The sequence below is a fragment of the Teleopsis dalmanni genome, chromosome 2 (assembly GCF_002237135.1).
Source record: "Teleopsis dalmanni isolate 2A chromosome 2, ASM223713v2, whole genome shotgun sequence".
In the NCBI taxonomy this organism is placed as follows: Eukaryota; Metazoa; Arthropoda; class Insecta; order Diptera; family Diopsidae; genus Teleopsis; species Teleopsis dalmanni.
Window position 1 is genome coordinate 133,558,644 of NC_051847.1, and position 27,683 is coordinate 133,586,326.

Below are 27,683 nucleotides of genomic sequence, written 5' to 3' on the forward strand. Positions count from 1 at the left end.
TAAAATAAATATACATTTATACAAACCTACAAAAATAAATTTATTATTCTCAATTGTGTTAATACTAAAAAAAAATGTCAAGTATAAAATTTGTTCCATAAAAATTCTAAAAATAATTATTTGGTCAATTTTCGGAAACTTTACCTATATTATGGTCTTCCATATCTATATTTCAAATCCGCTATTTAATTCTTTCCACTCCATTTACTCACCCTTTGTTACAATGAAACAGTAAAATTTTTATGTGCTCATATAAAATTATTTTTTATGTATATACATATATTTTTCACTTTTATGCTTTTATGTTTTCTTATATATATATATTTATATACATAGTCACATATAATTTATATAAGAGTATACATTTTTTTACTTGATTATAGGTTTACTTCTTATCTTATCTGTTGAGTTTTCATGCCGCTGAATTTTTAGGTTTTATTTGTTATTAAATAATTTGTGTCTTTTTTGAGATATTTTTTATTGTACAAAAATTGCTTTCCTATCCTAAAGTTTTATTCTTTTTCAAAGTTTGTTGTTTCCGTATCCGTTTGTTCATATCATTATTTTTATTTTAGATTGTTTTGCTTTCAATTTTTTCTTAAAATATTTCTGGGTTTATTCTTTAATTTTTGCCCATGTTGCATTTTCAATTTTTAATTTTCTCACATTTTGTTTTTTATTTTTTACTAGATTTGTTTATTTATAAAAATTTCTTCCTTTAGTTAACTTAGGGTATAGATCAGTATCTCAACGGTTCGAGATATATTCAGAACTGAAGCAAGAAATGAAAAAGGCTATCTATCCCCTTTGTTATTGGTGTTAACCAAATCAAAGTTTCAGAACAACCGAATACCACATACAAATATTCGGTTAAACTGCATTTCCAAAATTTTATTTTAATTTTGCCTGGCACGCAAAATTCTACATATCTTCAACTCATAAAAATAGGGTAACGAGATATAAGATTGTATGTTATGGTCTAAAGTGCTTATGACTATATTTTAAAATAAAAAAAAGTTTTTATTTGCCAGCGTTTTTGTTTATAGTCCATGTTGCCTCTTTCTTAGAATATTTTAATCAATTCTATTTTAGTAAAAATTAAATTGGTTCTAAAATTTATTTTACAAAAAAAAAAATAACTCAAATGTAATAGAACTTCATACTGTTTGAATATTAGGTACAAAAATGTCTCCAAGTTTTCATCAATTGCCTTTTTAGTAAACTAGTTTTACCACTTAAAGGTACGTTAATTGTCTTTTCAGTTTGCAGCATTTTAAAAAATATAATTTTATTTATAATATATTTGCATCATCTGCATTAAAGTCCCATCCTCTGGTCGCTCTTGTCAGATTTTCTATACATAACATTAGTGACCATTGTCGCATATTTATTTAACCATAAAATTCGCGTTTGTCCAATGACTTTCACTTCAATGAATGTAAAAATTTTGACTTATTTTTTTATATAATACTGACCTACAAATGTTCTAGTAACAGTAATACTTCTACCGGTATCCAATATTTATGACTATAATATATAGTAGTACTCTGTATATGTCAACACATTTATACCATTAATTTTTAAAATGTATGGGTATCCATTGCTTCGTTAGGGTTTGTTTCAGTACATGTAAACTGATAAGATAGACAATCGTACAAAAATTAATTATTGTTTATTTTCTGTTGTTATACTTTGATAATGGAATGTTAATTAGGACGATAAGCAACTATTAAGTTTTATTAAATAATTGGAATCGAGGTAGTTTTGTATATAATATTGTTTAGTTATATTAAATCATCAAAAAATGATTGTATATGAAAATAGTAGTAAGCATTCGTAATTTAATTGATAAGAATAAAGAGGTTTTTCGAACAGTAGTGAACTACAACAACAAAAATTTTATTTTTTATATTATATATTATTATTATGATCATACAGCTGTTTCGAGTATTGCCTAATACCCATCATCAGTGGTCTTAGAAATAATTCTTATGTTTAATTATTCGTAAATAATTTTTTGAGTTTGCAAGTACCAGGAATCAAACTCATATCCTGCCAATTTTGAAGCTCAGAGTCAGCGCTCCTTTTTATGTTCGCACATTTTTCTGGAGTTTTTGTTACTTTTGCTATGAAAGTTTTTATTAACAATTTTACTTGTTGTGTTTATATTAGAACGAAATCATAAACCAGCTGTAGAATAATTGAATTAATTAATTAATTATATTTTTATTTTTAATTGTTAAATTTCAATACTATTCTGTTCGTAGAGGCATTATTTCTTGCATGATATGTTCTTTCTTATGTATAGAACCTAATATAGGAACGTAATGCTGAGAAAGTCATGCTAATGTTACTCCAATAGTCGCACGAGCGAGATTGATAAGAATATATATATAAGAATATTAGTTATTGTTTATATACATTAAAATATTTTATTTTTTATTTTATTGCAAAGTTAAAACCACAGTAAACAAGACAAACGTCAATTATTTGATGTTTGCTTAAATTTTCCACTTTGTATCTTTCATTCTTATAGTCATCGATAAACAAAATCAAAAGAAAAATAAATAAATTGAAAAATAGATAAAAGATTGATGATAACATTTTATAACAGTCAAAGCATTCGTATTTGATTGCGGTAGGGCTTGGCAAGACTTTTTGGGAAACTCAGTCAAGCAAGTGGAACAAAATGTTATAATTTCAAAATCATTATAAAAAAAAATATAAAACTCAACAAGGCTTAGGTAACTTCCCCTTTTTATCAGAAGTCTTATGGCATGCTTCGTTGACATGTTGTTTGCATAAATTATATGCGAGCGCTATATATTAAAATCAAAATTTATATTTATAATTTCTTCAAAACACAGTAGCTAAAAATTATAAAAAATCTTTTACAGAAAATTTTTGTTGCCTAGTAATTAAAAAGGTAATTGAAATGAAATAAAATAAAAAAGGTTGTTAGGGGTTAAAAAACTCATTTATACGTACTTATGTAAATAAAAATAAAAATGTGTTCTATAGTTTCTATATATATATATATGTAAGTTTTTTTTATATTTTTTTTCAAATTTATTTATTTGTGAGGTTCATTTCATCGTGCCAACATTTTTCTGAATACGACATACAGGGTATTATGGCTGATGGGAAAAATAAGGACTATTAGTTCATTAAAGCAATTGTTGCGCTGTTCTCATCCTAATGTTTTAAATTTATAGTATTCTTTCAATGTTATAGATTTCGTTAGATCAGTTAATAATACAAAAGATCTTGTACAGTCGCAGTGAGAGCTTTGAACCCAGTTGCAAACTATTCCATTCTATAGATTTTGTTTGCAAATTCTGTAAAAGTAATAATCCCAATTTTTGATTTCATTGTTTGTTTGCGCTTTTATCTATTTTCAAAGATACATTTCTACGGCTTATCTTATTTTTATTCATTAGCCTACAACTTATTCCTGTCATATATGATCTACTACTCCTGACCGACCCCATTTTTTTTTTCGAGATAATTTGTTTGTCAGATTTATTGCTGGCAGTGACGGATATTTTAATGTTTGTGCCTTCTTCAACAAAACTCTTTCAGGTAATCTTTGATCTCTTCATTTGAAGCAAAGATTTAGTAATTATTTAAGTTGTAAAAGATTTTTTCGAGTTACCAAAATTACACTTTTTCTATTAAACAATTTTAGGCTTTTTCAGTAGAAAGCTCACTTTGTTTAACTGATGACAGTACAGTTTAGAATAAATCGTTGGAATCGTTGCGTAGAAGTTAAAAAAAAGATTCTTTTGAAATACCATCAAATAGCATCACAATTTAAATGAATGTCAACTTTAAAAGTGTTTTGAACCAGTTTATTTATTACTTCACTAACACTTACGGTTCACAAAGTTGTAGACAACCAATTTCTCATATTATTTTCTTGACGGTTAAGAAACGAATCAGAAAAGTTAACGCTACGGCACAAATTTCTTTCTGTAAAAACATGAGGATCCCGTATGTCTAGGTTTAAAATAAAACCCTAACGTTTCAAACAATTATGAACGGTCAAATTTCATAAATTTAATCCTTCAATTGAGTTACCTTTATGGTATGTTTGTCAGCTTCAACTGGTATTCCAGAACGTGGTGCATCTTTAACGTCAAAATTACCGGACTACTTTTTATCTTACGGATAATAAAAAAGTAAAATATGGCGAAAATGCTATGTTTTACTTTTCGTATTTGAAAGGACATCAATCAAAAACTATTGTGAAATAGCAATCGAAATTTTTCACAAGCAGCCTTTGATATATAAACCTTTGATATATATGTCAAAGTCTCAGGTATGGTTAAGACTTTGACATATCTAATCGCATTTTATTCCTTTATTTATCTTTTGATTTCGCAAAATCTTGCGTTCAGATAAGAGCAGCTATCGTAAACCACCTCTTTTCAGTGTTCAAACTTCACGTACATAACATAATGGTGAGTGTATATAAAGTTTTGTACCTGCTATATTTTGGAACGTACTAATACTAAACCTAGTAAATAGTTTATACTTTTTCGAATTTATTGGGTAGAAATCAATGTTCAATAGATTTGAGATTAGCTCAATTTTCGCGTATTTATTTAACTACATATTGTTAAGTTACATACTTGTAATATAATGTCTCTACCACTCTACTCTGTAAACTGACTAGATCTACTTGAATTACATTATTATATTATACAAGGTTGGTTCTATGACTATTAATCTGGAATATTATTATTATTTTTAGAGGGGATGTAGCACCGTCGGGTCTATTGTGCTCCCTTCTGGGCTTACAGTAGGTTTTTAAGTCCTGTTGCGTCAATAAAAAATAGTATAGAACCTACTTTACAGAGTTTTATTGCCTCTTCAGTAAGAATATACATTCCTAGGAGCCTATTTCGCATGTGCATTAGCGCAGGGCATTCTAACGGGACATGCGAGTTTTATTGCCTCTTCCGCAAGAATATACATTCCTAGGAGCCTAATTTCGCATGTGCATTAGCGCAGGGCATTCTAACAGTGACCGACTCCTCATTCTCTTCACAGAATCTACAGTTTGCATCTGTAAGTATACCCAGTTTTGTAAGGTGGTGTTTCAGTCTACAGTGCTCTGTTGGGATTCCTGTGATGATTCTAAGTTTTTCTTTTGATAGGTTTATACCATCCTAGTATCTCTTATTGTTATAGGTACCAATAAGTGATTTGGATTGTTTTAATCCTGGTATATTATCCCAGTAATCCTTTTTAATCTGGTTCTCCTTTATTTTTATGAGAGAAAGGAGCATGCCATTTCCAAGTCCACAAATAGGTTCCGGTCCCATCATCGGTGTGGCTGCTCCTCTCCTGGCTAGTTTATCCGCGTGTTCGTTTCCGCGTACTCCAGTATGTCCCGGTACCCAAAGAATCGACACTTGATTTGTTTCGCCAAGTAGATTTAGCTTATCAAGGCAGTCTAATCTGGAATAATTACTTTAAAATTTTGTAATCTACTTATTATTTCTGTCTAATCTTATAATTAGGTGCATAAAGATCTGCATTAACATAAATATTTTTAGCCTTTATATTCATTAATCATTTAATGATTACTGCAAATATCATTACTCACCCTGTTTAAGCAGAAAATAATGTATAATTCTTCTACAAATGACATAACAGCAACTCCAAAATTGGAAGTAGAGAAAAAAGCAATTCGGATACAAAAGATTATTTACTTTTTTTCAATTTCTAAACATTGCCAAAGAATTCCCGACAACAACAAAAACGCCAAGAACCAACCAAGTCATAATGATGTCATCTAAACGTGATTTTAGTTATGGCCACATACGGGTATTTAGCAAGTTTTTTGTCTCTATTTTCTTCGGTTTAGACCAATTTTTTATATGTATATATATATATATATATGTATATTTTTAAACATATTTACATATATATAAATTTTTTTAAATCATATTTATAAAAACTTTGGATTTATTTTATTCCGCGGCTTTTACTTGTTGTTCTACGAGTTGATGTATTGCTTATTGTATTTCAAAGTGGTTTAGTAAATATTACCTTAAAAAATTAATAAAAATTCAGCTCAAACAACATGACTAGCGGCAACAACTGTAAATAAATATGCTCCCAATGTGTAACCAAAAGCTGAACTACTTACTTTAGTGATAATAACGATGCTTGAAACTATGTCGTTAGTGTTTAACTTGTGTACTCTTGAGTTGTATATAAAATAAAAAATGAACCATTTTTAATTTCCCAAACAAGTTAATCGAGCTACTGAAATGGGTCAGTCTTGAAGTTTTGTTCGGTAGAACAAACACGCATTATACAATATAAAAGAAAAGAGACATTAAAATAAATTTAGCCCATAATAGTGCACACCTTTCTTGGTGACTTCTGCAATATTCATTCGTAGTATTAAACGAAGTTAACTAATATAAAGCATGTCACAATACAATTCTCGCACAAAACAATACTGCACCTTCCGCAAATATCTATCTATTCAGTTAATCATTCGTATCTAACTTAGTAGGTCTTTCTTTGCATTAAGTAAATTAATTCTTTTTATGTATTCTCTTTTCTGTTTTAATTTGGATCGGTCTGCTTTTTAATTTGATTTGATTTGGCTTGGCTTGGCTTGGCTTATAGCGCATCCAGTAGAACTAATCCAGCAGTGCTTCAACATCCACATAAAAGCCAACAACAACTCATTGAGGCATTACGTTTCGTTCTATTAGTTTTTCTTTAACAAGTTGGCAAGTTTAACCAACAAATTGTATGGAAAATGTTTGTACAGCTTTGTGTAAACATAGTATAGATATTGTTAAGTAGGTTAGAACACAGGTGACAAATTTTAATGTGGCCTAATAAATTGTTTAACACATACTCAAGTGTATACATACCATTACCTTTACATCTCATCTATGCTAAACTGTATTTTAGGTTTAGAATAATTTTTTAAGATACGTTTTCCAAATTATATGATGTTACGAACATGCAGCGTTAGTGAGTTGAATTATTTAAATTGATTACTCTTGACTGAGTTTTCAAATTTATTACTAAAAATGAGTTAACACTAGAGGTGAGAAAGCCTATTAGCAATACCAACATAATATGATGACAAATTTAGGAGACCTGCTTAGTTTGACATATTTTTTATTTCTTTGATTCCTTGTTGTATTTTTTTAATATAAGTTCTTAATATTATTTATTTTTGATCCTTGTGTGTTGACTTAAATTGATAGCTGACATGTGTTTGAGTTTATTTGACTTTACTATTAATATCAATTATGAGTATGTGGTAAATTTTATATTTAGATAAAATATTAAAATTTTACTCAAGGACTCCTTATTTGGGACATAAGGGAAATATTTTAAACGAATGCAGTTTGGGTGCAACTATAGATATTAGAAAAGTATTTTATTTTGTTTTGCAAAACGATATTTTTTTTGAAATATAAAGAAAAAATTATTCATTATTTTAAAAACAAACTTCCTGAAAATATTATAACTTTCTATTTCCTACGTTTTCAATGGCACTTTTATTTTCCTTCTTTCACCTACCGAGTTACCAAGGTACTGAACGTCTGAGTACTGCTGTTGTGCTTATTTTTACAGCTACCGCTGTTGTCCTTCAACCTACGTTAAAGAAAAAAATAATATATGACTTTCAGTAGTTTTTTAAAAATTATTCATGCACCTTATAGTTCAGACCTGGCATCAAGTTATTACCATCTATTCTTATCCATGGCGAACGATTTTGCTGGTGAAAAATTCGCTTCAAGAGAGTCTTGTGAAAATCGACTGTGTCAATTTTTTGCTAATAGAGACGAGGTATTTTATTAAATAAAATAATATATTGAACCTAAATCGGTTCATTCTGTGGTTTCACGTAAAAATAATGGATTACTTTTTGCTACATCTATTATATTATTTTCTTAAAACAATTATATACAAACCTAAAGTGTTTCACATAAAGTGCTGTTATAATTGCAGACAGATTTAATAATAACATTATTTGGACATATGGTATTTTAAAATTAGAAGTGTATGGCTGAATGTAACCGTGTACCGCAAACATTGGAGACTCCTAAAACTACTTCCAAAGAGTAACTGTTAGAAACCAGGTTTTTCTAAAAGTTAGTTTTTCCAAAACTAACTACTTTATAACCAAATAAAACTAGGAAAGATAGGTCCCTATACTGTTTTTTATTAAAGAAATCGGACTTGAAGAGACACTTTAATCCAACTAAGAAGTACATTAGATCTTTTACGTCGCAGTGTACTATCCTCTTTTTATAAAAATAATAATAATAAAAATAATAATAATAATAATAAAAATAATAATAATAATAATAAAAATAATAATAATAATAACTAAGTAAATAAAACTCGATGTTTATTGTTGTCTTCCTATCTTCGGATGAGACGTTAGTGCTATACATCTATATATCGTATATTTAGTTTCCCAGCAAGACATCTAGGGTTTTCAGTAATAATATTATAGATTAAATGTAATTTCATAAGAAATTTCATAAATTACATTTATGTATTTACTTAGCTAAATATAAATAACGATAGAGATTTAATTACAATAATTTGTTTGTAGGGACTTAATTTTCTTAACTTAGCGAGAATTTCCATAAGTAGCTACGAAGTAACTGTTATTATATGCTTTATCGTAATTATTTGAAATTAAAATTGAAATCCTATTTTTGAAATTTTATGAAATATTTCTATAATGTCGGTGAGCGGTTAGAAAATTTTACTGCTAACAGAGATACAAAAGTGGGCGGTAAGAATAAAGAGGTTGACTATCCCTATTGTATTATAAAATAAAATATTTTTTAAAAACTTGGAGTTAGTAATTACACATATTATAAATTTTTTTTCCCTTCCTCGTGATTTTGTCGTTTTAATATAGTTGTAACCGCACTACATAGTCCGAAGACTACTCTAGTTATTGGCAAGCTTATCTGACGGTACCAGACAAAGACTATTATCACATCTAAGTATGTGATCATTGTTTAGAATTTTTGGTGCCTTTTAGAGTTTTAGGAACTACGTCTTTAAATTTTCACTTTGAATGTAATTATCGACTGTTGTATATATACGGATTAAAGTGTTTTACAAATCCAGTAAGCAGTTAAAGAGTATTACAGCCGCAGCATCTTGCGAAATAAATTTTCAGGATTATTTAAACTCTAAAATGATTTGTTTATTTTGAAAATAACCAAATAACCAAAAATTTTGTCTGTGTCCCTGCACTTAATAAACACAAAATAAATATCTTACCATGTATTACAAGTTTGTGACGTTTTAAGTCTCATAGAATATTAAATGTCTTAAATGAATTGAAGTATAATATTAAACCAAAATTGATTATGTAATACTATGTGCATAGGTTTTTGTTTAACAATATCTAGTTTATCAATTTCATACAAAGATAAAACATCAATCATCAATTAGTTTAATGCTTTCGTACTGAAAGTTTCAATCAGCAAATTCATACCGAGTAGGTCAACAAGATACAGTTTGCAGCACAAGTAGTACTGCGCCACAATATTGCCAATGGGATGCATAAGACAAAAATAAGCACTAAGTGCACTTAGGTGTGCATTCAAGTGCAACGTTGCAACATCATTTCTTTGATTGAAATGCAATTGCAATTAGAATTGCTGCATGTTAAATCGCAGAGTAGATATGAATTTAAAAAATTAAATACTTTAAGTACTTGCATTTTTTAGGCTTTAATAGATATTAATGTATCTATAAATTATTTAATTCCATATAAGTTCCATATGGGTTCGGTCTGAAGAATTAATATTAAATATACTTTCGCGTATACATAAAATATAAAAGGCAAGGCAAAAGTGCAACAGTGACTGGCATAAGTCATATGGCATTAATCACTGGCGACAGTATGATAATGCCAGAGGCAAATTGTTAAATAGCGTTTTGATGAAGAGAATGATAGGATTTCATGATAAAGAAATTTGTGCCAATTTTTTCATACTCGTTGCTAAATTTTTTATTGTGTGATGGTTTTTGTTTAGTTTACTTTAGAGCTCAGACAAAAGAAACTCAAGTAATTGCTGCTATTATTCACTTACGACCGAAACCAAGCAGCACGTATTAAGGAAAAATTTGCTGACGTCTCAGAAATGATTGCCATGCTAAATTTAATCAACTGCACTATTTGTTGAGTATTGTGCCTGCATTTAACCTTGCTATGAGAGCTTTTTTTTATCGATTTGGCCTATTCTCCTACAACTGAAGGGTTTACATCTCAAAATTTATTTAACGAGTTTAGATATCTGTGTTATTATAAATAACTTATTAAACACTTATCTATATTATTTATATTTATAAAATTCATTTTATTTTTAGATAACACTTAGTTCTGTTTAGCATAAGAACTCGTTCTCGTTCTCACATGACCTTAAAGTCGATATAAATTCTGTTCTAATGTCGTTTATTTTTTGAGCCAGAATGGCTTTAGCTTTTTAGTAAATAAAAATAAATTCAAAATTGAAACAAAAGTGTCAATAATATTCGTGTTTCTATTAATAATATATAAATAAATTTAAATAAATGCGCCTTAATGATTTAATTTGATAATTAATATGCCAAATAAAACAAGGGAGACCAAATAAACGAAAGCTTTTACTAATTCTAATTAAAAAAATATTTAATTACTTACTAAAACAGATTAAAGAAAAACAAACGGAAGAAAAATAAACATTAATTTACATATTAAATTAATATAAAATCTATAATGGGTTAATTTCCTTTTTTTTAAATTATATATATTAAAAAAAATAAATTAATTAAAGTTTTTATTTAAATTTTTTCGTGAAGATAAATTAGTTGATATCGATTTGATTAAGGCTATTAAAAATTAAATATAATATTGCAGGCTCTTGTGAAGTTACGGAAATTTGGTAATATATGGAAGTCCTCGTAAAAAGTCTCCGGTTGTTTTGTATACTTTATTAGCGTGCATACACATAACTATACACACGACTTTCACTTTCTGGTCTTATTTCTCCCATTTATTCTTTTCTTAATATATAGGATATTACCAGTTATTTGTGGACAGGGTGACGGTAGTAAGAACAAAACAACAACAATTAAAAAATCAACAACAATTACCAAATCGTATCTGCACATTCAAAATTTGCATCATCAGAACAAAATAAATATTTGTTACTGATTCTGCCATAATTTTTATTTTTGATGCCATATATGAACAATACTTGTTTGTGTAATTTCTTCGTGCTTGTCGATGAACTTTTCTTCATACATTAAATTTTTCATATGCACACTCCTTATGTTGTGTACATCAGAACAGGAAATAGTGTGAAGTTGAATGGGTAAGTGGCATTCCAACACCAAATAGGTGTTAGACAAATTGTAGCGGTTGGTTGTTTCTAGATTGTTATGCTTTTTGATATTAGTTTGTTTTTTTTTTTATAAGTTTTTAGTAGACTCAATAACGAACTGATCCAATTGAGGGAATTGAGCTATTGCTCATCACTGCTCTGTGTAGTTGGTTACTATGTCCGTTGTTAAATAATAACATAGGACCGCTCAGTGAAAAGTTATTCAAGATGAAATAAAATTGTAGGTGAAATAACTTTAAAGAGTTTCAACTATTATGATAAAATTTAAAGTAGTGTTACTATACTGATCGTCCTCTGACTTAAGAAGTACATTTCTTTCAAATCTATGTAGGCATACCATTTTGATCAACCTTATACTAGACTAAACTGGAAACATGGGAATACATTTGGATCAACTTTATACTAGACTAATAAAAAGCTTATAAGCTGCTTGTAGATTACGAGATCAATCTTAATGTGACTTGATAATGCCAATGATCGATTAATTCGATTGATTAGCAATTATTTAAACTTTTTATCACTATTTCATGTTTTATTTTTGAATACAAATAAAAGAAACATAAACGCAAGCAAAAACTAATACTGCTTGTCATTATATAGGTTAGTTTCGTTTTTAGTCTCACGCATTCACTCATCGAAAGTGATTCGTTTGCCTTTTTATTTATTTATAATTAACTATAAAAATTGCTGTTTTTATGTGTTATAATAGATAGTACAATGGTTCATTGTTTAAATTCCTTTTGTATTTTCGTGTACTTACTTATTTACAATTGATTTGAAAATCCATAGCAATTCGATTTACATGGTGAAAAAATTTGCAATTTACAATTTATTAATGTATTCACCTAAATATGACGTAAAATGATTCATTTATATTCTTTAATATATATATATTGTATATTTTCAATGTAATATTGAAAATTTAAATTTAAATGTTTGCTCCATTAACCCTGACATAAATCTGGAGTATATTATTTGACATTTTATTTTATATATTTGGGGTTTAAGTTGGCTTCGTTCGTCATACTCAATATTCAGGAAAGAATTTTTGATTGTATTAAAAAGTTTTTATATATATAAACTATTTTACATATATCTTATGTTGGATATCCTTGCTGTGCGCTCATAATTTGCATATAAAATATGTGCTGACTTCAAGGTAAAATTGCTTCACTTTGAAGGTTTCTCAGTACTACAAAATTCTATTTTACTTATTATAATCACAAAGACAAATTGATAAAAATTCATATACAAACTAAATAAACTGAATAAACTGAATATTAAAAATATGAGATTTTAATAAAAACCGTACTACTAATACATGCCTCAGCTGAAGTAAAGCCGCAAATCCAATGCAGTATTGGTTTTCTATGAAATTATGTTTGCGTTCGAACCTTTTTAACTCTGCATATATTTATTGCGAATTCAGATTTGTCATTGTGGTTATTTTGGATGGTGCTTCATACAAAATTGTTGTAACTTTTGAAACTCATTTGAATATCTACATACCATATACTTAGCAAAATATGTAAATTGTTTCATTCACATTTATGATGTGCCTATGTGTAATGAGTGTGGTATACTCGAGGTATACATTGTGACCGAAAAGTTTCCGGAAATTTTAAATAAAACGCAAAATTCTTAATCTTCATCAATATTTATTTTATCTCCTTCAAAATATGCTCCATTAGAAGCGATACACAAATGCCAACGTTTCTTCCAATCATCAAAACATTTTTTATAGGCGCTTTCCGGTATGGCTTTGAGTTCCCTCTGCGGATTCTGTTTTACGTCTTCTATGGATTCAAAACGCGTTCCTCTGAGTGGTAATTTGAGTTTGGGAAACAGGAAAAAGTCACACGGTGCAAGATCAGGTGAATACGTTGGCTGTTCGATGGTATTTATTGAATGTTTGGCCTTAAAATCGTTGATAATGTTGGCTCGGTGCGAGGGAGCATTATCGTCATGAAAAATCCATGAATTATCTTTCCACAATTGAGGCCGTTTACGGCGGATATTTTCACGCAAACGTCTTAAAACAGTCAAATAATAGTCTTTATTGACTGTTTGTCCTTCAGGGACGAATTCATGATGCACCACACCACGAATATCGAAGAAAACAATCAGCATTGCCTTGATTTTCGAGCGACTTTGGCGTGGTTTTTTCGGTTTCGGCTCGTCTTTTCCTCTCCATTCCGATGATTGTTGGCTTGTTTGCATGTCGTACTCGTAGACCCATGTCTCGTCACCCGTTATGATGCGTTCCATGAAAGTTGGATCGGAATTGGCACGATCAAGCATGTCTAACGAGACCTGTCCACGATGGTGTTTTTGGAACAAATTGAGGTGAATCGGAAAAAGCCGAGCGTTGACACGTCGCATACACAAATTGTCCACCAAAATCAAACGAGCCATCTCACGACCGATGCCTAGCTCTCGTGCTATCTCTCTAACACTCACATGAGGATTTTTGAACACGATTTCCTTTGCCTTTTCAATGTTTTCGTCGGTGGTAGAGGTCGAAGGTCGTCCAGAACGCGGCATGTCTTCGACGGTCGTACGACAGTCCTGAAAGGCTTTGTACCACTCATAAACTTGAGTTTTCGATAAAACTGATTCCCCATAAGCCTTTTGTAGCATTCGCAACGATTCTGCACACGAAAATTCGTTCGAAACACAAAATTTGATGCAAACTCTTTGATCAATATTTTTTTCCATTGTTTTTTTCGCAACGCACTACTGAGGTGAACTGGTTTCAACAGCTGCCGTAAACGAACTGTCTGACAGATCGCGATCATTTTTGGCATAGTAATTAAAGACAGTGCTGCCAAACTACATAAACTTAAAATATCGAAAAATATACAGCGCGCGAATTTTAAATGAGAATTTCCGAAAACTTTTCGGTCACAATGTACAAATTTAAAATTAAATTCTTTAAGAGGTGGATAATTTTGATATACTCCTCATACTCTGCTAGTAATAACATTATATTATTAACTTAATAGTGACAGAAATTTCATATTTAATGTTTATAATTTATGTTAATTACTTTGTCGTTTGCTACTGAGAACATTTAATTATTAAATTCTTTGTGGTGATGTTAATTGTGCTTACATTCGTAATTACTCTTAAATTTCTAAACGTGACTTCTCTGGCTTTTCTGTGATAAACTCTTTCTTTACCGTACAATGTATGGTGCTATATAAATGACGTCTTAATACCGGTCAATGTACAGCAATAGACTTATAGGCGTTGAGCGTGTTAAGTGAGTTATTTGTTCTAAGTACATGCAAAGTTCTAGCAAGTTGTACTCGTAGCTTATAAAGAGTTCAAATGTTATCTAGACTTTATATATATGTATTTTCAGATGCATACATATGTGAATGTGTTGTTTTTTTTTTTTAATTTAATAATTTATTTTAAATGATTCATTCATTTATTTTATTTTTTTAAAATATGTGATTATTTTTTAATTATAGTATTTGAATTTTTTCAAAATAATGTGTGTTTAAATATTTATGGGATAGATAATTGTAATGCCTTCATATGAAATTATGTTTCCCCAAATATATATATATAAATACTAATCATATATTCTATGCACATCTTAATTTATTTTAAATTAATTTATATATATATACAGGGTTAGGCGATTGAAGTGTTAGCTATTTAAGCGGCCATATCTTTGAAATTATTTTTTATTGTTTCAAATTACAAAAATTTAAGAAAATAATCTAAATTTCAGAATCCATTCACTCTAGTTCGATGTGGCTATCTTTTGCCTTGACTATGACCTTCAAATGGATAAAAAATGAGTTGTATACTTTATGCATGTGTTCTTCCGGTATTTTGATCCATTCCTGAAGAATGAATTTCTTCAGCGAAACCATACTGGCATATTTTTTAGTCCTCACCTTGCTTTCCAAAATGACCTAGATGGAATAGTCCATCGAATGTGCATCTTGCGAATTCTAAAGTCATTGTGTGGTCGAAATGAAGTTCAAAACATGATTTTTTTACTATTCTTGTTTCACAAAAGCTTCATGAGACCGAGTCTGAGATCGATGCTGAGTCTTGTTGGAACGTCCATGGTCTATGATCGAAATGTTTGCGTGCCCACAGCACTAAAGCACTTTCTAAAACATTTTTCCGATAATGAAAACGATTGGAGAGCGTACAACAGCGGTCATATCTGCCCATACCATTACTTGAATTGGAATATTACTTCGGGTGGGCATTCGTAGTCTCAAATTTTCGACAGTGCGTTCAGTTAAGTGAATACGATATCTTGAGAGTTTATGATCTTATTCATTGCGAAATTTTTTCATCAGAGAACACAATGTTTGAATATACGCCACGTTCCTGCGAACGTGTTTTATTTTAAAATAAAAATAATAGAAAGTTTATTTTATAATAGAAAGTTTACAAGAAAAGGTACTATATATTGTTGTATATTACTTTACAGATTTCATAATTATTGTAGCATTTTGCAAATCTATGCAGCAGGTCAAATACGTATATTTTTTAATGTCTTCGTTTTGTTAAATTATTATCTATTAGATTTCAAGCTAAATTATTATTATGGAGCTTATCATTATATAGTATTTGCTGAAGTTACTTTATATCGTACTTTACATATTAATAATATGCCTTATTTATATCATACACAATATTATTAAAGCATAACGGAGATTAACTACAGCTCGCAGTGTTTTTGATTTATAACGTTGCAGATATTCAATACTAGAATTGCTTGTAGAGTCCCATAATTATATAACATATGTCTAAACATGGTTTTGTTAATATGAATCTCGTTCTCCAGATAATTATTCGTTGTTAAATTAATTTCTTATTGCTTTGACTTTAAGTAATCTTTTTTATGTCATTGTACAATTAAATTGAGTTTAAGAATTTCCTCCCTAACTTTTTAGTGTATTTAGGTATTTAATTTTGCTTGCTAAAGTATTTGGTTTTTAAAAATGAAATATATTGATTGCAATTTAACAATAATAATTAATTTTGTTTATCATACTTAACATATATAAATATATACACTTCCATTTATTTCTAAGTTCGTTATTACTCTTCATATTCAGTACTATAGCGTGCACATCCTTTTGCTTCAGTTCCACTTTCTATTTTAATAAAGATAAATGACACTACGTAGGAGTGGTTGATTAAAATTCAATGTTGAAATATTTATCTGCAACAGAAAATAGAGCTTCAAATTAAAATGCTTTGAAAAATAGTTTTATCTCAAGACTTGAAAGCACTAAAATTGGTTGTCGTCTGGCTTAAAGTATAAGTAATGATGAAAGTTCAGAATAAAGTAAGCAAGATATACTGTAGGCGAAGATAAAACGTAAACAATAGTATAAGAAAAAAAAAACAAAAATTAAAAGATCAAAAGAAATATCAAAGCTTTAAAATATCTAAACATTAAAAATGCATAAAAAAGCAGTTAAATGAAAATAAAAAAAAGAGGAAAAATATAACCATTGAAAACAAAACAAGAAATTAGCTCACGTAAACATTTGACAGTAAAATATATAATATACGTATGTACGTACTCGTACACCTGTGTGTATGTATCTGAAAGATACATAATGTTATAATGAAAAACGTGCTGAATTGCTTATCAAATTACAAATACTCCGTAAAGCAAATCCTATAAAGCAACAAAAGCAAAAACAATAAAGAAAAGCATAGAACATTAAATAAACAGAATCAATAGCATAAAGCGGTATAGATAGTGTTTTTGTAGTCAAAACAACAAAAAAGCGAGAAAAGCTAATAAATATTATTTTACACCGGAATTATTATTTCGTTACCTTCACATAATAACGCAATGAGGTGGGCAACATTAACTGCTAATAATACATAATGTATGCAAGTTAATAGCTATGGGCTTCCCACGATTATATTAAATGGGGACAGTTGGAAAAAAGTTAGTATACATGAGAACAGTGGGTAGTATTTTTAATTGTTTAAGTGTTATTGTAGTTCAACCAAACTTAAAAATAAAGTTATGCAGTTTGAACTCTGTTTTTAGACTCAATTTGACTGATGTTGTAATCGACTACAGCGTTATTTTTAGTTTATAAGTAGGAAGAATATTTTAAACGAAAAATGAAGCCATTTAGTAGTACTATTAATATATTTTTTGAAGTGTAAAACAAAGTAGCGAAATAATAATAGAAATGGATAGATATAAATAAAAAGAAAATGTATAAATTGGCAAATAGAGTAAAAAGAATATTTAAGAAAAAAAGAATATATAAATCATGCAAGAAATAATACCTCTACAAACAGAATAGTATTGAAATTTAACAATTAAAAAAAAATGTAATTAATCAATTTAATTATTCCACAGTTGGTTTATGATTTCGTTCTAATATACACATGGCAAGTGAATTTGTTAATAAAAAAATTTACGGCAAAGTAACTTAACTCTAGAAAAATGTGTGAACCTTAAAGTACGGCTTTGCATTAGTTGGTTAAGTCGCGCTCACTCTGAACTTCAAAATTGGCAGGACACAAGTATTTGCAGTCCTAGTACTTGCAGTTTCAAAAAATTATTTACGAATAATTATATACAAGAATAAATTCCAAGACCACTGCGAATAGATATTTCGCAATACTCGATACATGAATTTTTGTTGTTGTAGTTCACTACTTTTCGAAAAACCTCTTTAGAAAAAAATATAGTAAAAATAGTACCTGAATAAACAAAATTAGTTGGCTTTTAGACTTGAGATTATGTCTCTAAAAGATAAACTTAAAATAAACAGAACAAAACAGAAGAAAAGGGGAATGGAAACGTGTAAACACAGAGAGAATAAATAAAATAGGTTAGCAATAAGAAAAGTATATAGAAAAATATGGATTTACTAACCAGTATAGTGCGCCCTTGATTTGTTTGAACAATTATACGTATTACTGAAGGTTATAATTTATTGCTTTTAGTACTAAATTCCATCTTCTACCCCTAATAAAAACTACAGTCTATTTCTTTATGAAGGACTACTAAGCAATAATAAATTACATGATCATAAAAAGCTAAAACCGGTTTTTTAATATATTTTATAGTTGCATCATTGTTCTTCTCTACAGAAATTTACTATAACAAAGTTATTAGCTTTCCATTTATATATCTTTCCAATTGTAGTTAAATGCTATCAAATAGAATGACTCTTTTTTTAATTAAGGCATCAAATTATTCTAAAAGTATTTCAGGTTTCAATTTACAGAGCTACAAGCGCTTGTTCTTAGATAAACCTAGATTATATGGATGCTTTCTCTGATTTCAACGATAGGCATAAAAAATGTTTTAATTTTACCTTTTTATAAGGCGTGCTATTTAAATTCTATGAAAATGTAAATTGTTTCAGAAACAGTTGAATGATAAAGTAAACGTTCAACATATATTATATATAATAATAGGTTTGTCTCCAAAGTTTTTCGGAAATAATGGGTAGTCAGCTTGTTAGCTATTTCGTTATCATCAATTTTAGTAATGCTTGGTATCCACAAAATGAATACTTTACAATTTTTATATAGTTTAGTGAGCATCTGTGAATATTGAGATATATCTGTAAAATCTTTAAAACTCATTCCGAAGCTTAATTTGTATTATGTAAAGATTATATTATACTGCAAATATCGGATGAAGATATAGAGTCAAACTTCCATAACTCGAACTTCTATAACCCGAATTTCTCTATAACTCGAAAAAAAATTTTGTTCCGTGCCAATGGGAATATGGGAAAGTGCATTCTATAAGTCGAATTTTTTATTTTAAGTATAAATGCATTTTGCTGTTAGGAGAAGTCCCTTTTTCCAAACCAAATATTTAATTTTTTTTTTTCTTACTTTGCTTCTTTCTGCAAATGCCAGTCGCTGACAGCGTGCTTTAAAGTAAATAAAATAACTTCCAATGCTACTCTTAACGATTATATTGAGCTTGACAATAAAATTTGTACATCAAGCTTTCCTATAGATGACGATTACTGGATTACTGGATCCAATTCTAATTGCAACGGAAAGTGTTGATGAGAGTTCGGCGGATGTAATTGTTCATTAGCCTTCGAAGAATGAAGTAGAAGACACATACAAAATTCTGAATTTTTATTTGCAAATCAATGATACTACAACTAATGATCATTATAAGAATATGAATAAAGTGGAATCTCTTTTTATTGAAAATAAGAAAAAAATTAAAGTCCCAAACCCAAATTTTTGGATATTTTAATTAACAAGTGTGTATCTGAAGTGTGTTTCCTTCATTTATAATTTTTAAGTTTTCATATAATAATCTTAATGATAACCGTGATTTATTTTCGCCGCATTTGTATATGTTTTTAATTTTTATATGGATGATGTCGCACATGGCATCAAGAAGAACATATAAAAAAAATATATTACATTTTTGTAAGAAGGTACCACATAGGAAATATTGTTGCCACCGCTCGTTTGTTAACATTTTCACGTTTTCACACGTTCTGGTTTTTATTTTATTCTATAAAAAAATAAATAAATAATCTTTATATATATATTATCATATGTTACTTTTTAGTAGTTCTATATAAAAAATGAAATAAAAATTGCTCAATTTGCAAGTAAAATGTATATAAAATAAACTGAAAATACTAGACTATATTTTCTATTTCAGTTTGTATTTTGATTTTAAGAGTCATATATAAATTTGGAATTCAAGCAAAGACGCATATATCTAATATATATTATATCTGCTCTCAATTAGTATCAGTTATTCATCTTAAGTTATATCCTTTATTATCTAAATTTTTATTGTTTATTACTTTTTTAGATTACATACAATATAAACGAAGTCATATATTTCCTTTAGGACTATAATAACAAAATTGGTCACATACGTACTCGTATATATAAATTTGGAAGTACATCATCCAAATAGCAAGCAGTACTCATAGACTAAGTATGTGACATCCGCAAATATTTTTGTTTTGCTTATATTTTAGAAGTTGTCAACTGCATAGTGACATAGGTAAATTATATTCTTAAATATTTTTGCGTTTGGTGGTAGATACTTTTCATTCATATTATTTATTATTTTTTGTTTGTTTGTCTTTGTGCTACTGTATTTTGCAGATTTGTCTTAATAACTCTGTCAATCAAATAAAATGACGAAACGCTAAATGAAAACCACAAAAAGTTATCAAAGAATTGTAAGGATGGAAATTTTGTAATAATTTCCAACCTACATATAACTAGTGTGCAGTTAATACCTGAAATAAAAATTGATTAATTTTTATATAATAATTTTAAAAGTAAATAACTTACCATAAACCCACCCCCGCATGCACGTAACTGCACCAGTTGAATAAAACCTGAGATTACATTGAAAATTTAAAAGAATGCAAAATATATTCAAATAAATAAATATTGTACCTACCTTATTTATTTATTATTTAAACTTGTACTTTTAATATTTTTAATATTTATTTTATTTTAATAAATAAATATAAATATTTAAAGCCGCCACTACCGCCACTAAGCTAAACACGTTTCAAAACAAAACAAATGCACAACACAAGAAACGTCAAAAGAAAGCTTTTGTGCAAAGAGCTTTGTGTTAAAATAGATGCGCGCGCATATTAACTACGGCGAAAGCGCAAAACAGCAACGACGTCAAAAATCCAAGCCAGCTGTAAACTAAGCTTTGCGCTACGTTAAAGTTTGGTCTGATGCGTATATAAGAAGACGCATTTACTTAGAAGAAAGCAGTCAGTGATCAACACGCAAAGTGTTCAGAAGCAGACAGAGGCTCGTTATCAACTTTCGAAGACAAGAGAACGTACCAGGGACTTGGACAGTCAAACACAACATACAAAGTCGGTCGCAGAGCTAAGTATAAACAGAGACTTACATAACAAATTTTCCTTTGATTTGTATATCCCTCCTACAGCCACCGTATATAAGCGTGAACACGTTTATATCCTTTCCCAGTAGCAAATATAAGCGTGAACACGTTCATATCCTGCTATGAAAACCTAATATAAAGCGTGAACACGTTTTATTCCTTCTATAGCCACCGTACATAAGCGTGAACACGTTTATATCCTTTCCAGTAGCAAATATAAGCGTGAACACGTTCATATCCTGCTATTAAAACCTAATATAAAGCGTGAACACGTTTTATTCCTTCTATAGCCACCGTACATAAGCGTGAACACGTTTATATCCTTTCCAGTAGCAAATATAAGCGTGAACACGTTCATATCCTGCTATTAAAACCTAATATAAAGCGTGAACACGTTTTAGATCCTTTCCTACTTACTAAGCCATATATATATATATAGGCGTGAACACGTCTATAGATAATAACATCTATAACCCATAAACTTTTCTTCCACAACAGGTATAATAATTTTTATACATATCAAATATAAATGAATAAACATTGTTAGTTTTAAGACAACTTAATAATAAATAAATATTGAAATTTAACACACAATCTTTTATTTGAGAAGTCTTGTTCTTGTGAATACAAATTTATTGTAACGACCCAGGACCAACCCCTGAGTATTACCCCGGCAAACAGAGCGACGAAAAATTGTCGTTACAATTGGCGCCCGAGCAGGGACAGACAGACTTCTCAAAATTAAATCAAAGTAATATCCACGTTACCATGGCACAAACTAACATGATCAAAAGATAAAATCTAAATACTTTCATCCGTAGTCCAATTCAAGCCAGTTAAACAGAGAAACATACAAGACGTTCGCATAAGCAGCACATCATGGCCTTATCGTATGCACAAACCGTGGAGCGGATACGAAAATGGTCTGTAAAATACAATGGAGGAATAGATCCCATAGATTTTGTGGAAAGCATAGAAGAGGTAGCGGACCTTGACGACATCAACGTGAATTTAGTTCCCAGGATGATGCCCATACTGCTTGAAGACAAAGCACTGATGTGGTACCGCAACAACAATAAGCATTGGAACCTTTGGTCAAGCTTCAAGATGGACTTTCTAAAATTTTTCCTTCCACATAGGTATTTCGACAGATTAGAAGACGAGGTGCGAGCACGAGTTCAGAAGGAACATGAAAGTTTTAAAGATTATGTACTGGAAATCAAATATCTTATGCGACACACAGGCATAAACCAAGATTCGCAATTGGAGCAAATATACCGAAACATGCGCACAGAGTACCAAATGTACATCAAACGTCGAGACTTTTCGAGCTTAACAGAATTAACAATACTAGCTGATGACTTCGAAGAACTTCGCGCAGAACAGGATAAAATGAGTCGACGCGGTGTTCGACAGGAAGTGATAGTTGGTCGCATAGAAGTTGAATATCCACAAACGATGTTATGGGAAAATACAGTGAGACGCGTACCTACTATGCCGATACAAGATAAACTTATTCCCAGTTCAAATTCCGAGTCACCTATTCTCAACCAGCAGAGAAGTAATCAGCACCGCAACCAGCCGACAGCTAAGCAAGTAACAGCACGAATCATACAAGATCAAGATATATTTCAAAATCGAATGTACCAAATATCAACTCAGCAGAATATCCAACATGTCATGCCAGTTAAAGGAAATCTAAAACCATTCAATCGGAACCAAGTCACAGAAGTTCAACAAATGGTCCAAGTCCAACTATGCGAACCTAAACAAAGATCACAAATCATAAGGCCCATCAGAGAAAATTCACAGACGCAAGAAATACAACGACAAGGAGACCCAAAACTTACCAAGAAGAATCCCGAAGCATTTAAACCAGCACAAGTTACACCAGATCAGGAAATATTTCAAAGTCAATCGAAGCAAGTATCAGTACACCAAACACTGCAACGTGCCACGTCTTTCAAAGAAAACCTAAAATCGTTCAATCAGAATCAGGTCAAAGTAGGTAAACTTCCAAATGAAGTTCAAATTCAAACGTGTGGACCACAGCAATATTCAAGACCCAACAAGCAAAATCCCAAAGTATCTATACAACAGCGAGTCACACCAAACCGTGAAATAGTATCAGTTGAAATACAAGAACTACAAAACCAATTAAAACCAATATTTATCAAAGAAAATCCCGAAGTATCTGAACAACAGCGAGTCAACCCAATTCAGCAAATATTACAAGCTCAAACACAGAAAGTACAACGACAGAAAGAACCAATCATAATCAAAGCGCAAAAATACAAGATTCAACGGCACAGAGATCCAAGTCCTGGCAAGGAAAATTCACAGGTAGCTAATCAACCAAGAAAAATCAATCCAACGAGGAATCACCATATAACACAAGTTAAAATTCAAGATACACAAGGATACGTAGAACAACATCAAGTTCAAGATATTGAAACACAACAAGGTCAACGAAAGGTTACAGTAATCGAAGATCATACCAGACGAGTTCGATTGACTCAAGAAACCCCAAGTCCGATACAATCATTGCAACAAGTTTCAATTAACCACGATAGTCAACGAAAGCAACAGCCAGAAGAAGAAAAAAATGATTCCACACGTCCGAAGGATAAGATAGACAATCCTCTGATACAAGTACAGGAACTAAGTCTAGGAATTCCAAAACCATTCAGCACCCAAAAACTGCAGAAGCCGATGAATAACTTAGATGTACTTCAGCAGAAGGACTATGATCTTGTTAGTATACACCAAGATAAATTTTTCAAAATATTCAAGAGCCCAAAGAAGCGGCACAGAAATCATGCAGGCAGATAGTGGCAAATTAATTTTCCTCGGAGAAGGAGGGAAATGTAAGGATGGAAATTTTGTAATAATTTCCAACCTACATATAACTAGTGTGCAGTTAATACCTGAAATAAAAATTGATTAATTTTTATATAATATTTTAAAAGTAAATAACTTACCATAAACCCACCCCCGCATGCACGTAACTGCACCAGTTGAATAAAACCTGAGATTACATTGAAAATTTAAAAGAATGCAAAATATATTCAAATAAATAAATATTGTACCTACCTTATTTATTTATTATTTAAACTTGTACTTTTAATATTTTTAATATTTATTTTATTTTAATAAATAAATATAAATATTTAAAGCCGCCACTACCGACACTAAGCTAAACACGTTTCAAAACAAAACAAATGCACAACACAAGAAACGTCAAAAGAAAGCTTTTGTGCAAAGAGCTTTGTGTTAAAATAGATGCGCGCGCATATTAACTACGGCGAAAGCGCAAAACAGCAACGACGTCAAAAATCCAAGCCAGCTGTAAACTAAGCTTTGCGCTACGTTAAAGTTTGGTCTGATGCGTATATAAGAAGACGCATTTACTTAGAAGAAGGCAGTCAGTGATCAACACGCAAAGTGTTCAGAAGCAGACAGAGGCTCGTTATCAACTTTCGAAGACAAGAGAACGTACCAGGGACTTGGACAGTCAAACACAACATACAAAGTCGGTCGCAGAGCTAAGTATAAACAGAGACTTACATAACAAATTTTCCTTTGATTTGTATATCCCTCCTACAGCCACCGTATATAAGCGTGAACACGTTTATATCCTTTCCCAGTAGCAAATATAAGCGTGAACACGTTCATATCCTGCTATGAAAACCTAATATAAAGCGTGAACACGTTTTATTCCTCCTATAGCCACCGTACATAAGCGTGAACACGTTTATATCCTTTCCAGTAGCAAATATAAGCGTGAACACGTTCATATCCTGCTATTAAAACCTAATATAAAGCGTGAACACGTTTTAGATCCTTTCCTACTTACTAAACCATATATATATATATAGGCGTGAACACGTCTATAGATAATAACATCTATAACCCATAAACTTTTCTTCCACAACAGGTATAATAATTTTTATACATATCAAATATAAATGAATAAACATTGTTAGTTTTAAGACAACTTAATAATAAATAAATATTGAAATTTAACACACAATCTTTTATTTGAGAAGTCTTGTTCTTGTGAATACAAATTTATTGTAACGACCCAGGACCAACCCCTGAGTATTACCCCGGCAAACAGAGCGACGAAAAATTGTCGTTACAGAATGATATGACAGTATATATAACAAAGATTTTTTTTATTAGTTATGAAATGTAAAAGCAAAATATACATACTAGAGCTATTAGTCCTAAATTTATTTACGATGTTTACTTTTTGCAGTTGTACTATATTAAAAAATATATTTTAACTATTATAGTCTCTATAATCTATAAATGTGATAAAATAAAATTAAAAACTATAGTCGGAGGAGTAAAGAGAAGATCTTTCTTTTCCCCCTCCTGCGTGTTGGTGGCTGGAAAAATTAGGTGCAGAGCCACAAACTAACAAAAATTACTTATAAATACTTTTTAATCTTAAGTACAATACTTTTTTTTTATTAACGACTCTACCCATATTGAGATATTTTAGTATCTATTTAGTATCTATTTTAGTATATTTTAGTAGATAGTTTTATGACAGCTGTCAATGTTGTACCCCTTGTAAGGGTAAGGCCGCAAAAATATTGAAGGTGAAATCGAAATGTTATATGAAGACGTAAAACAATTGCGACTTTACAAATACATGAAATATCGCGACAGTAATCATAGTAAAGCTAAGACGAATATGAAACTTAGGATGGTTTGCAAGCGATCAGCTTCAAAAATGTAGGGTACCGAATTTAAAGATGAATTTCTTGTGATTATTGATTTGTTTTATTTTAATATATTTCAGTATTTTAGTAAATGGTTTAATTTTTACTATTACATAAGTATTTTTTTTTTAAAGGGTTTTCGAATAGCAAAGAAAGAAAGGACAAACCCAAAATTTATTTCATTTATTGAAATTTGGCTGACCATACAACGCTGTTTCGAGTATTGTCAAGTACTCTTCATCAGTGGTCTTAGGAAATAATCGAATTTAAATAGTTTATAGTCCGTATATAATTTGTTTGGCACTTGCAACCAGGCTTAGAACTCGTGCCTGTCAAATTAGAAGCGATGGCTAATCGCGTTTATCCACAAGTAGCCAAGACTGTATAAACTTTCAGTGCTCTAGTTCTAGGTTGTTTTGTCACTTTTTTCTTTAATTAGTGACATTAACTAAAGCACTTACCGTACTTTAAGTTAGAACGAGCTTATAAAAGACAGCTATTTTTTTGTGAGTCTTCAGTACGTACAAATTTTTTCTTCATTTTGGCGTAATTTATCATACAAGTTATGAAACAGTTATGAAACTCACCAGAAGTGCTTGACGGAGGCCAATGATTCTCGGTCATAGATTAGACTGTTCATAAACTCATTAGTACCGGTAATTCACTATACTGTGTTTAGAATTTTTACCTTCCTTATAAATTCTTTTATACAATTAACTGGTGAATCTAGCCCTGATATGTATTTTATTATACCAAAAAAATTGCATTCTATTATATCAAATTTATAATAGACTTAAAAATGATAAAATGACATAAATTACTTTATAGAATTTTTTGTTTATTACAGTTTAGTAGCACAAGCAATATTTTTAATTTAGTTAGTTTTATATATATGTTGATTAGGAACGGTGTCCATTGATGGATGCATTTGTTAACTATAATTTTATGTGGTGCACAATAGATCAAGTTGGTCGCAGTGCAGAAAGATCTAAGCTTAATCAAAAAACCTTTACCATCATCTTATGTAGGTGAAATGTCAGTTTCAATGTTAGAAGGCTAGAATAGTTTAAAAGACTTGAAGTATAGTCAAGTATTTATTTTAACTTCAATTATATTTGTGGAAGGTTTAAGGTCGCTGTGAATTTGGTTTTTTTATGATATAATATAAAAGCATTACGTTTTGATTTTGGTTTTTCATAAAAACTAGTTTTAAAATTATGTAGATTAAATGAAAATAATTTCCATTTGTAGAAAATTCAATAGATTATTAATTAAACATCTATTATCGAAAAACATACTCCCGCAATATTCTTATCCACTAAAGAGATGGCACAAAATTTCACATAAATCGTAAATTACAAAAAAAAACACTGAAAGCGTGCCATACAAACCCACACAATTATGGACACCAATTAGTTACACCATTTGGCATCTCTAAAATAATAGGAAGAATAGCTGAAATAAAATATAGAAATGTAATAAATTATTGGAAAGAGAGAAAAAAATAAATCACAAAGTGAAAATATTAAAAAATTTATAAAATCTTAAATTCAAAAAGCAAATCCACTGAAATCAAAATCACTGAACATGTGTGCAGTAATCCGCAAATTTATGAAGCTGAATTAAGTTTTTTATTCGCAC

General features: G+C 29.9%; 1 protein-coding gene across 2 annotated transcripts in view; it reads left to right on the forward strand.

Moving 5' to 3' along the window:
- The first annotated feature begins 20,255 nt into the window (after nucleotides 1-20,255).
- The window catches only part of LOC119681331 (FERM, ARHGEF and pleckstrin domain-containing protein 1), a 75,990-nt gene continuing 68,562 nt past the window's right edge, over nucleotides 20,256-27,683 (forward strand). Inside the window, exon 1 of one of the 2 annotated variants that reach the window (XM_038094491.1) lies at nucleotides 20,256-20,433. The gene's annotated coding sequence lies outside the window, so the exon portion shown is untranslated. The remainder of the gene's footprint in view (nucleotides 20,434-27,683) is intronic. The other variant, XM_038094492.1, reaches the window with a different exon arrangement.